We start from the raw sequence: 13,831 nt of genomic DNA on the forward strand, positions 1-13,831 counted from the left end.
GGATAAATGACTATAACGAGAATGAATAGACGAAACCGGAGATGATCAGCAATGACCAACTTGCTTAGTCACCTCCCAGGCTGATGGGTCAAACTTATAAAAATAAATATAAACTAAAAAAGATTCGATTCGTTTAAAATTAACTATTAAATATTTAAAGATTGGATTCTTAGTGAGGTAGCGGCCGTTTTTTTAGCTTTTTACTTTTTATTTTATTTTTTACTTTAATTTCTATTCAATGAGTTTTATTTTTCACACGAATTTCTTTTCCAGGAGAGTTTTTGTTCGCTGTTTCGCCATCAAACTATAAATTTTACTGTATTTCAGCAATGTTTTAAGGTAAGTTAGTTTTTTAAAGAGGTCAAAAAAGTCAAAAAATTGATTTTTGACATTTTCTACAAATATATTCGGTCTATTACAACCAATTTTTATTTTAGTTTTAATTTTCTTATTCCTGCAAATTTGTAGCTAAGGGTTTTTAAAAATAACCATTGGTTAATTTTTTCAAAACCTGTTGTTTTCTAAGTAAATTCTACTCAGTCTGCAATTATTTCTCATGACTCATTTTATAAGAATTTTTTTTTTATAATCTCATAATTAACTTTCAAAATAAAGTAAGAATTCGTTTTAAGTTTGTCAAACTTAAACTTCGTTCAATTCCGTTATACGATAAAATTCAAGAAAAAACAACGATTCTATACATTCTCTTAAAACATTCTCCAGTAATTTTTGTACTAGTGGAAATAAAAGAATTTTAAGACAAAAAGTTAGCTAAGAAATCCAAATAAAAATGAAGGCCATCCAGATTTATAAAACGGGATTAAATTTACAGCTGTGTTTTATTCCGTCGCTTATCCGTCAGGCGCCTTTACTGGTTACGATTCAGCATAAACCCATCCTTCGCAGGGCCCATCCGCCGTTTTATGTCTGTCTGGATTTTCCGAAAATCAAAGCCGGCCCAAATTGGATCCGTCGACTCGCCGATAAAGGATCGCTCTACCCGCTGGTAAACATCTTCGTTAAGGAAATGTTATCAAGATCAATCAGCTCGGTTAACAAGCTCAACGTAATTATTTTGTTTGCCTTTGTCAATTTTCCTTGAGACAATTACAAGAGATTTTAAACGCCGGGCATTGTCGCGGGTTATCTCAGCCACGAGCCGACACAAATTTATGCTCAAAGCACTCTTATCGTGCTACTTTTGTCAATGAAGCATATAAAGAAAAACTTTGTGTCTTTCAGTCTATGAAAACCCGGTTGCAATCCATTCTAAAACTATGCTTAATCATATTTTACATCGATAGAACCATAAATTAGATATTATGAATAGTTTGGTACAATACAACGCCTAAAAGCTTTCAAAAATTGTCGAATATGTTGAACTGAATGTAAAAGAATTTTTTTTATCATTATACCGGGGAAAAACATCCCATTGTCACACGTATTTTCGACAGATTAAGCCCAATGGACAATGATTTATTGATTTTATCGTATAATGTAAAAATTCAATTGATTGTACATTTATCGACGTCATTTTCACATGGTGATAAGACTAATCAACAACAGTTTCTCTTAAATTGGATTTATAAAATAATCCAGGTGGATTGTGGACGAAAGGAACCGATCGTCCAACTCAGAATTCATTTCCATGCAAATTTTCCGAAAATTGTCTGTCAAATTGAATCCTTCGTTTTGCCCGTTTCCTTTGCCAAATTATGTTCCATCAGAGATGACACATTATTTGTGACACGTGTTTTTGTAATGAAATCGTTTGATCCTCGAGATTGTCGATCCTTGAAAACAAACTATACCAAAAAGACACGCATAAAAACATTTTCTTCTTTCTAACTATTTTGTTTGACTTGACAATTCTTAAAGTAAATTACATGATTGCATTCATACTAACAGACCAGCGAATCAGGACGGACAAGCGACGAAAATACAAATTGATATGGAAACATGGAAACGCTTCCCCCTTAGAAATATTGCAAATATTACAGAATGCCTTTCTATTAGAAATATTTTAAATCTATAGAATTGTTTTCTCTTGGAGAAAAAAACAGTAATGATGAAAAAACTACATTCTTTGCTGTTAGAGATATTTTAAAAATATTTCAACACTCTTCTTTTATGGAGATATTAAAAAAACCATAAATACTGCAGTCACTAAATACCACACTAGTATAGAAAGATTCTCTGATATTTTAAAAAAATACGTCATAATTTTTTTCTCTTGGAGTTGTTGGAAATAAAACAAAAACACTACTACATTCTTGTCTCTTAGAGGTATTGAAACAAAATACTATACGACTCTTTTTTTCTTTGTGATAATGTAAAAATAAAAACTACTAAAGAATAATTCTTTCTTAGAGATATTAAAAAAATTTCATTTTTTTCCCATTGGAGATGTTGGAAATAAAACAAAAATACTACTACGTTCTTGTCTTTTAGAGGTATTGAAACAAAATACTGCACGACTCTTTTTTTCTTTGTGATAATGTAAAAATAAAAACTACTACAGAACAATTCTTTCTTAGAGATGTTTAAAAAAACTTCATAATCATTATTTGGAGATCGTGAGATGCGGTCTGGTATGACGTAGGTTTTAGAAAACCAATTTCTTTATCGTGCTAACGTTTCGAACTTTATTGAGATCATCTTCAGGGCTTGGGATTTATAAACATTGTTTAAATTTTACATTTTTTTCACATCCTACATGTATTTGTAAACAATGTTTATAAATCCCAAGCCCTGAAGATGATCTCAATAAAGTTCGAAGCGTTGGCACGATAAAGAAAATGTTTTTCTAAAACCTACGTCAAACCAGACCGCTTCTCACGATCTCCAAATAATCATTAACTAACGGTCGCTAAACACTACACACAAACTTCATATTTTTTTTTCTCTTGGAGATGTTGAAAATAAAACAACAAATACTACTACATTCTTGTCGCTTAGAGATATTGAAACAAAATACTACACGACTCTTTTTTCTTTGTGATAATGTAAAAATAGAAATTACTACAGAACAATTTTCTTAGGTATTTAAAAAAAACATTTTAGAACTCTTCTTTCTCTCTTTGAGGAATTTAAAATACAATAAACACTTCAGAACGCTTCTCTATTAGAGATATTGAGATAAAATACTACAGCACTCTTTTCTTTTCTTGATAGAAAGAAACGACAATTTATTATTTGTGATTCTTGCACTGCTGTTTTTGTATGGAAATTATTTGAATAAAAAATGGATAATGGAAAATATGAAAATTATTGTTTGATCTTCGATATACACTTTAAGACAGAATATATGTATATGCTGGCCCTGGCTCGGGTCAGTGGATGAGGTTCTTGATGTTTACCAGAATGGGCGAAATTGAGGACGGCTGTAAAGATGTGGATGGCAAGCTCCATATGCACATCTTTTTTGGGAATTCCGTAATTGAATAAAATATATTATGTAGTACTTTGTGCCAATGGATCGCGGCCTTTGGGCGTTAGGGGTTCCGTGCTTTCTGGCGAAGGCGTATCATTGTTATAAATAATAATAAAAAAGTACATAAATGGTTGAATCGCTGCTGTGACTTAGTTAATGAGAAAAAAGTCATGAATATTTATAAGTTTTTTTTTTTAAATTGTCATTTTGGCACCTGTCAATTGGCAAGTTCGACCTGTCATGAAATTTACCTGACAGACTAAATCAGTAAGGCAATACGGACAAGATGATCTAAAGCACCCAAATTAAAGGCCCATCCTTTACAAGTCTCAAAATAATGTAAAACAAATTAATCGGCAGTAATATATGAAGTTGCAATAGCAAATTATGGGGGCGTCGGTGGCCGCAACGGTTTAGGCGTTGACCCGCCGCCCATCAAGGTCCCGGGTTCGAATCCAGCGGCCCTGCATTCGAACCCGATATACCTACAAATGGTTTTTTTTTTTCAAAAACACCGGCACCCCGAGGGTTGATATAACCTCTGCTGTTGCGAATCCTCGTAAAATAAAAATTAAAAAAAAAAAAAAAAAAAACTGTTTCCTCCAAGAAACGGAGCAGAGGACCCAAAGACTCGTTGCCGCTCAAGCACAGTTCGTGAGTGGCATTCCTTCTCGCTCCCTATACTGAGCCAATGAACGACATCCTTCAATTAAATCGGACTAATATTAATTATTTATCCTATTTTCTTAGTCCGGTGTGCCCATAAAAGAAATTTCCACGGGCCCTCCGCGGAACTCTTCGAAATTTGGATTTACATAAACGTGTTATCTATACTAAAGTATTCATGAGTGGAGCGAACTATGAACGAAAACATGAAAATTTGACCTAGAACCTAGACTAGTAGATGTTAGTTAACATTAGAACTCTAATTGTAACGAAAATAAACGATTCTCCAAAAAAGAATAAGATTTACCAACTATTCTAATCATTACAAGCCAAAAATACGTGATTATTTATTTATTTTATGTATTTATTTTTTAATGAAAAGTACGATTTTTTAAACACGTGGCTAAATATCTAATTAACTCAATTTGTTTTTTTACTTACATATTTATTTAATATTTACATTAAAGTTCAGTAAAACTGGTTAAAAAGCTCAGAAGATAATATTAACTTGAAGATGCCAATTTTTTGGAGGTTAAGTCACATAAACCTAACCCTGAAGGTTAGCGAGAAGCCGAAATGCAATTGACAGTCTAAAAAGAGAGACTAGGCTCACAAGCATGATCCAAAACGACCAAGCAGCAAATGTCAATTATTGTATACAATAAAACAACTGCAAGGGCGTCGGTGGCCGCAACGGTTTAGGCGTTGACACGGCACTCATCACTGTAAGGTAAAGGCCCCGGGTTCGAATCCAGCGGCCCTGCATTCGTACCCGACATACTTACAAATGGGCTTTTTTTTTCAAAAACACCGGCACCCCGAGGGTTGATAGAACCTCTGCTGTTGAGAACCCAGGATGGAAAAAAAAGGCAAATTGTAATGCAGTTGTCAAAAATAAAAATAGCAGTAATATATTTTCATGCTTTGGTTATAATTATTTACTACACTCGTATTGATCATTATTACTGATCCTACTTTCGTAGTTTCAAATAACTCCGCTTGTTTGCGATGGTGTTTCTCTTGGAATTTCATTGAGGTTTAGAATTGAGCAAGTTTTATAAAGTGGTCTGACACCTGTGTCGAAGCACAAGACAAAATGTAGACGAGACTTAAGTTTTCCTCGTTGCTCCTGTTCCTGTCAGCAACAACGCCAAATCAGTGAATTCATAAACAATGGAATGATTCGTCATTTAAGGACATTTTTGTATTTCATTTCGATAGTCTAAAAAATATAAATTTTACGCTTAACAAGCGTATAAACAGTGTGATGACTCAATCGCCAAATCACAGACATCTCCGGGAAAAAGTCGACTCGTACAGTGTGCGCGATTCATTTGACTCATCGAACCAGGTCATCTCGTCTAATCGACAAATCCGCAACATAATGTCAAAGACCGGTTTCATTCATTTGAACCGAGTCGCCTTCCAGTCGTTCCCGACTTGTCAGTTTCATCGCCCGATTATGCTTTATTTACACTGATACAAGCAGCGGTTAGTAGCAGATAGACAGTCGATCGTTAAGGAAAGATTCTTCAAACAATCAAACGACTGGTCTGTGTCAATAAAACAATCACTGAACATACTTGCTCTCCGCTTGACGATTAAGAGATGCTAACGCACGACCCTGACCGCATGTGTAAAGAACAATATTTACAATTAAATAGATTAAAAAGATTAAAAAGATAATCATTTAAATGGAAAAAGTCGGGTCATTCATTCGCTGGTCTGTCTTTATATTTAAAATCAAAAAATTATACCAAACATTCTTCTTCTACCAAAAAGAATTTCTAATTAACAAAAAATCTTAAAAAACTAATACATATTTGCCAAATACTGCGAGAAATAATATTACTTCAATTTTTTCATGATTTTCAACAAATATTGAAAAACAGTTCAAAAAGGATTTAAAAAATATTTGTAGTTTGGTCGTTTCCGATCACCCTGGTTCGCTTAGTCTCGCTGTTTTTGGTTTGAAAGGGTTTCGTAATTGCGCAAACAACTTATAAACTAAGATCATATGGGTCCTTTTTTTAAATAATGTAATAATTTTAATACACAGATACACACATTTCAACTTGACTTTCGTGTTCTGGACATGTGTGTGAAAAATAGAGGAATTAAGGATAATAATAATTAAGTTCACTAGTTTTCGTGGTCCGCTTGACCTAATATCATTCAATTAATTAAGGTTTTTAGTTGAGATAAAAAAGTTAGTGTCACGAGCGGGATTCGAACCCACGATCTTCGGCTAACTACGCCGCTGCTCTACCACTTGAGCTATCGTGACCTCGTGAAAGAGGGAAAAATCAAAAGTTGGGTTTTTTTTTTTTTTTTTTTTTTTTTTTGGCGTTATGAACTATACATATTAGCCATGTGACAATTCATATATGTGTGTTCAAATTTGGGGGGGGGGGTATTGTGAAAAAAGGGCCAGAGGCGACGGTGGGAATCGAACCCACGACCGCGGCGTGAGAGTCTCTCGTGCTAACCACTCGGCTGCCGCGGTAAAAGTTGGGGTTGAGATGGGAAGTTGGTGTCCGAGTGGATCGAGGTCACGATAGCTCAAGTGGTAGAGTTCGAATCCCGCTCGTGACACTGACTTTTTTATCTCAACTAAAAACCTTAATTAATTGAATAATAATTAAGGAATACTTGAAGAAATGACAACTGTTATCAAAAAGTACAAAATAAAGATGAACTGAGATATACAAGAAAATTAATATGGTTAAATAAAAAAAAAGTTTTACCTTTTTTCGGAACGATTTCGCAACATATTTTTTACGTACACAACATAATTTTAAATAGCAAAGTAATGGGATTTTTTAGATTGGTCGTTTCGAATTTTTCTGGTCCTCCTAGTCTCGCTATTTTCGGTTTTCGGCCTCTAGAACGACCGACAAAGAATATTGCCTAGAACGACAATAAATATATAAATTCAAACAAGAAATGCGTTTTGATATAATTGATTATAAAAGTCGCCTAAAAAATATATTTAAACTTAGTTTAGCTTGGTTAACAACATTTTAAGATTGTGTAAAAATTCTAATAAATATAAATATAAATAAATTTCATCTCGGTTACGTGTTCTGATGCTGTTGGGGGGAGTCGTTTCCGGTCATCCTGGTCCGCCTAGTCTCGCTGTTTTTGGTCAAAGAGTTTCCAAATTGTGCACCATAAAAAGTAGGTTTTCCAAAACATAATTATGAAAGGACAAACCCATCTGTCGAACGACAATATCTAGATCGATTTGAATAAAAAATGAGAATTGACATAACTATTATTTAAGGCCCATAATAAAATATGTTAAGTTCAGCTGGATCCTTTTTAAAATAATGTAATATTTATGTTCATCTAAAAATGAAAATAAGTTATAAATTTCTACGCTAAATATTATACAAATGTCTCTGAAATTGGTCATTATATTCATAATTATTCAGAAATCGTGAGATGCGGTCGGGTGTGATGTAGGTTTCAGAAAAACATTTTCTTTATCATGCCAACGTTTCGATCTTTATTGAGATCATCTTCAGGGCCTGGGATTCACAAACATTGTTTAAATTTAACAAATACATGTAGGATGTGGAAATATATTTATCATTTTAAATCATAAAATAACAGGATTTTGTAGTTCAGTCGTTTCGAATCATCATTTTCTGCTTAGCCCCGCTATTTTGGTTTACCTGGCGTTATGCCATTTTCAATCATCACAAAATATCTCAATTACTCGTTTTTAGTTTACAAACCCACTATTAATTCATGACATTTTGTTTATTTTCATTAACAACGTTTTTCTGCTATCCTTATCATGCAATTCAGTCAATAGATTTTTCTATATTTTAAACCTTACTCTCCTCTAACGCAGTTTTAACTATTTATATTGATTAGACATTGTTTGCTCTATCGTAAATTCAACAATTCAGACGCGACGTCTTAAAACAAAAGGAGGAGGTCATACAGGAAAATCATTGCAAAACCAGTAATGCAAGCCGATTTTCCTCATACTCAGTCGACTTAGTTGAGAATAATATAACGGAACGATTCTCCCAAGTAAAAATATTGCAGTGGGATACTTCTTAATTTGGCCTAATGCTCGGCAATCTCTGGGTGAATTGCACTCTTAAAACTTTTCACATTCAACCATCTCATAATAATTCTTATCTTATATCTGAAATCTCTCGCTTAATAAATGACGGAAATTAGAGACTTTTTGGCGAATAACGTACCGAAGTTAGTGTAAATGGAAGAGCTTAAAAGCTAAATATAAACCGTTCCTAAACAGAAAAAGAAGCATCTGGGATTCCTGTTTCAGTAAAATATTTTTTCGATTCTTCTTCTTTTTTACTTTCTCATTGGACGAACAATTTCAAAAATCAGTGTTAAGAAGAATAAATTAATTATATTTTAGAGGGTATCGATGGTCTCGACGGTTAAGGCGTTGACACGGCGCTCATAACTGTAAGGTAAAGGTCCCGAGTTCGAATCCAGCGGCCCTGCATTCGAACCCGACGTACTTACCATTAAGCTAAGTTTAAGGTTAAAAAAAAATAAAAAATGGCATGAATGTCGGTCAGGTTGTCTAGCAAAAACCTTTTGCAAATGTCTTGTTGAGGTCTGCGAGGTGTAGTTGGCCTGTGTAATTGTGTGTCAATCCTGTCTTTTTGTAAGTTCATAAAACGTGACGACATTGATACCGAAAGAACAATTCGCATTCATTTTTTAAAAAGATCAAGCCCACCACTGATGATGGCGAAATGTTAGAACCGACGGGATAAACCAAACCAGGGAGGGTACGCGGGCCACATTAACAAAGGATTTCATTTTTGCAAATCTTCCCCTAGTTGTTTAAAAAGCATGATATGAACATTATGAATGTAATTACTTCGATAAAAATTGATTGATTTAAATGATTGATTAATAAAAAAAATGTTTTTGAAGTTGTAGAAGAATATATTTTCCTTTTCCTTTTGTCATCTTTGCATGGATTATAGGTTAATTTTTATTTTTATTAGCCAATTTTAATAGATTAAAGATGATACCCTGTTCAACGTATTACAGCTGTCTACCTTCAAAAATTGGGCTAATTGAAATAAAAACAAAAGGATTTTTGCATAACGTGAGGTGAAAATCGGTTGTTAATTAGGTTGTATATTTAACTTTTTAAGAGGTTTTACATAGTACATCAAATAAATCCTCACGACATTGAAAAAAAAAGTTGCGATTCACCAGCATAACTTTTTCATAGCACATGTCTAAGAAGGGCTTTAAATTTTTCCGAGGAAGGGCTTTTATCTGGGCACAAACAGCCCTGTAATTCTCAAATAGAACCGGCCCCAAATATTTGGCGAGCCATTCATTCCACCGCTATCGCTGACAAATTACAAGGCATTGGACCCTGTTATCAAGTATTTTCACTAAACCTGGGGGCGTTCAATAAGTAACGCCTGCAATTGACAAAAAATGACTTGAAAAATTGAAGATGTTTTTTGCAAATAATCAGCTAAAAAATAAAACACAATCCCATAAACTTATAAAAGGATTTTGAATCAGTATAAGCTGAAATCTGCACATATATGTACATACACACACACATGAACACTGTGCGCATATCACTTCTCGCAGCCCATTGGCAATTCCAGCTTTTGAAATTAAAGTAAATTGCAGGAAGTCCTCCAGAATCTTAGGTTGCTTTCTTTTCCGGTCCATCCACATTCGGCGTCCTCCTTACATCACCCAATCCCTACAGTTCAACTCCTCACATCACACTCGTAACACCCGATCATCCCCAATTGACCTAATCCTTCCTCAACATACAACATACCTTTGAAAGATCCTTTCTGATCCGAGCCCCTAAACTCTGGAACCTGGAACTCTACCTTGCGTTAATATTTGATATTCTTGTTATTTTTTCTTATGGCTTGCCTTTTTCTTCAGCTGTTCAGCTTATTGTACATTATCCCTGGCTCCATTTTTTGGGGGCTCGCAACACGAGTGTGAATTGAGTCCCCGGTGTGCCGGTGTTCTTCCATCGAGTTTGTTAAGGTCATCAAATCGCAGAATCGAAATGGCTATTCTCTAACTCAAGGAAGGGAATTAGGAGGCTGAGAGGTATTCTGATGGTCTTCCACTGAGAAGACACCTCTCTGTAATGGGTATTCTACCAGATCCCTTTTGCCGTTTTTGCGAAATAAAAGAAGAAAAGGCAAGGCACTACCTCGCAGAGTGTGATAGGTACGCTAGGTCTAGATTTGAAATCTTTGAAGGAGCGGACAACACCAAACCACTCCCCGATATAAAATGGTCAAAATCTTGGGGTTTGTGAACAAATCCAAGAGATTTATGCAGGACACGTGGGCCGACCAAGTCCCGGACCTTTTAAGGATGGAGTACGAGTCTACCCAGGCATTTAACCCCTCGGGTCTTGGTCGCCCACCCTGCGTAATATATCCATCGAAGAAACTTATGTTTGAAGTGAGTTCAGAAATTCAGGGTCACTGAGGTCTGATCCCGCCCCTTCCATTGATGAGTACCGTGTCAATTTCTTTCAATTGCGGCCACCGGCCCTCTTAGGCGTCAGAAAAAAGTCCAGAGGCGACGGTGGGGATCGAACCCACGACTGCAGGATCTACTAGCCGAGAGTCTGAAGCCTTAACCACTCGGCTACCGCGGCACCCATGGCTTGCCTTACTTGTATACATAGTGCCAAGATTTTTATTTCATTTTATTTTTAATTTCATAGAAGGAACTTCCTTTAATTATTTCACGTATATTATTCTTAGGGAACACCAGTCCCAGAATAAAGTTATTTTTGTCCTTCTTCTTCTTAGAATCATCCACCTCGGTGTTGACAGTCTGGTGACAGGCCTCGGTCTTATCAGTCCAGACAACCAGGCTGTACTCCGGGTGCTGTCACTAGCTAGGTCAATTACCCAACGCATGCAGTTCCTAGATCAAAACCTGTTGACAGTCTCACACATTCTCAAATACAATCTCTCCTATTTACTTACCATTCACTCAATTAGTGTGGTGAGGTTAATCACCGCCCATTACACACATTATATCACTTGCCTAATGGAGTACTCAATATTCCAGCTACTCACACTACATATTCACACCAATAAATACATTCACTCTCAATACACGCAAGGAGCATAAAACTTATTATTACATTATTGTATACAATAAAATAACCCTGTTTCCTCCAAAAATCGGAAAAGGGATACGGCCGTGCCCGAGCATGATTCTCATAATGCGCTCGCATTTTTAACATCAGAGATTGCTGTGGTTAAGCCGGAGGTTGGGACGTCCCTGCCTTAAAAACGCCTCGTCTGCCTTTTCGACATATAAAAGGAATTTTTAATTTACTAACAGTATTCACGAATTTGAACGTATTGTTGAAGTCTTGAAGTGTAATTGGAATTCCACTTTTATTTATCTTTAATATATGAAATGGTTCCAGGATTGATCTAAAAGTCATGAAGTGTATATCATACGTCAGAAAGTTCAGACTACAACATAAAAAATACCTATCTCCTAGAACATCTTTTTTATTATATTTAACAGTTTAGAATTTTTAAAAAATACAGCCAATTTAAATAATCAAATATTCAAGTCGTGATGAAGAGTTTGGAGAGATTCTTGAAAACTAGATGTACAAAACTGAATATTTCCAATATTGGCTACTCCTGATTAGTGACGTTCCGATACTATCGATATGAGTAAAGAATCGAATAAATTTGTTCGATACCGAGTATTTTTAGTATCGAATCTTCACTTTCGATACAAGTACTGGTATCGAGAACTTTCTTCGGTATCGGAAAAAAATACTCGAATGGAAAATGGTTAAAATGGAACCGAAGTGTTCTTAAAAATACCCGAATAGCTGAACTAAAATAGAGAAATAATTACTTTGAGAGGTTTGCTTGGGAACACTGGTTTTTCAGGGATCCGTGCTCCATGGTCACTTCTATCTCCTCCGCATTACATTCACAAAAGTTCAAAACAAACAAAAATTTCATTCTATTAATATCCCTCGTCTGAAAAATTGTGCTCTAGATGTATATATTCCTTTTCGAATTTTTATTTAATTTAAAAGTCAGGGAAAGAAATCGCTGACTTAAAACAACTTAAAACAACTTTGCTTGGACCATTTGAATTCGTCACAAAACGAGCATCCGGAGAGAATGAACTTTTGTTTCTTCACGGTGTAGGGGAAGAATATCAGGTTTGCCAAGCCCTAAAATGAAAATATTAATTTGTACGTAGGTATATGTATTTTTATATTATTATTTACGTTAATAAATAAGTTTAGAGTATTTATTTAGAAATCGTGAGATGCGGTCTAGTGTGATGTAGGTTTCAGAAAAACATTTTCTTTATCGTGCCAACGTTTCGATCTTTATTGAGATCATCTTCAGGACCTGGGATTTACAAACATTGTAATAACAATTACATTTTGGATGTGGAAAAGTGAATTTATACAATGCAAAATATATTTTTTATGTATTCAATCAAAGTATTTCTACTCACTCAAAGTATTTTTCTTCTGTGTAATTGTGCCATTCTTACGTGTCATGTCGAGAGTGCCAGTGAGATTTTGCTATTTTCTGTTTATATACGTTGGATTTTGAAGGGGTGGGGAAGGATGTCGGTATAGAAAAGACATCCAAATGTAATTGTTATATGTAAACAATGTTTGTAAATCCCAGGCCCTGAAGATGATCTCAATAAAGATCGAAACGTTGGCACGATAAAGAAAATGCTTTTCTAAAACCTACGTCACACCAGACCGCATCTCACGATTTCTAAATAAATATCGATTAACGGTCACTAATCACCACACATAAGTTTAGAGTTTTCAATTTTTTTGTCTGTTACTGCCAAATCACTCGTTAATTACATAAATAAATAAGTCACAACCACTCGTTACGCTCCAAATGTTCAAATGCTAATTGCTAAACTTTTAATTAATCGATACTCATCAGTATCGAATATTTTCTTTCGATACTTGAATAGGATTGAATACTTCTTTTAATAATCGAGTACTGGTATCTAATATTCTTTAGTATCGCACGTCACTACACCTGCTTGTCTTTATTGTAAAATTTTAAAGTGTAAAAACTTATTATTTTTTATCGTACTTATACACATAAATGAAGTAAGAAAACTTGATGATAAAGCGTTTAACTTTAATTGAGCAATTGTACCAATTCGGGTAAGGCGTCTGTCTGCACTCTGCCAAGTCCGTCTGGTAAATCTAATCAACCCGTAAGAATATCCCACCCTTGGCAAGTTGGCCAAAATAATTAAGACCGAAGTCTCTAAAGACGGGGACATTGCGCAATAATATAATGAGTTTTAATTAAATTTTGAAATCACATAAATACATGTCTCAGCTTGACTTTTCAAATCATAGCTGCCGGTTTAAGTAGAGAGTGGTTTAACTTTCACAATTCGTGTTGTCAATGGTTAGTACAAAACGATCAAACGATGTTGAAGTTTCGGACATTTTATGGAGAAAAACAGGAAAATTATTAATAAAAATCTTAAAAATTATGTTTCGTCTTAGAGTGGGAATATTTCTATCACTTTGCCATCACCTTTCGCTTATACATAAAACCATGTGCACGCAGAAGCCGAAAAGCCTTCTAAAGTGTAATTGAATTTCTTAAATTAATTAGTTTACACTAAGAGCGGCCTCTGATGAAGAAAAACACGATTTGCATTTAATTTCTC

General features: G+C 34.8%; 1 protein-coding gene and 1 non-coding gene across 2 annotated transcripts in view; both read right to left on the reverse strand.

Annotated features, from left to right (window-relative positions):
* The window catches only part of LOC106662814 (monocarboxylate transporter 3), a 127,011-nt gene that overhangs the window by 93,216 nt on the left and 19,964 nt on the right, over positions 1-13,831 (reverse strand). The gene's annotated exons all lie outside the window — the stretch shown is intronic.
* On the reverse strand, positions 6,314-6,386 carry Trnat-agu. Its single transcript has one exon. It is a non-coding gene; the product is annotated as a tRNA-Thr (tRNA).

Source organism: Cimex lectularius, unplaced genomic scaffold (assembly GCF_000648675.2).
Source record: "Cimex lectularius strain Harlan isolate CLEC.00 unplaced genomic scaffold, Clec_2.1 scaffold45, whole genome shotgun sequence".
In the NCBI taxonomy this organism is placed as follows: domain Eukaryota; kingdom Metazoa; phylum Arthropoda; class Insecta; order Hemiptera; family Cimicidae; genus Cimex; species Cimex lectularius.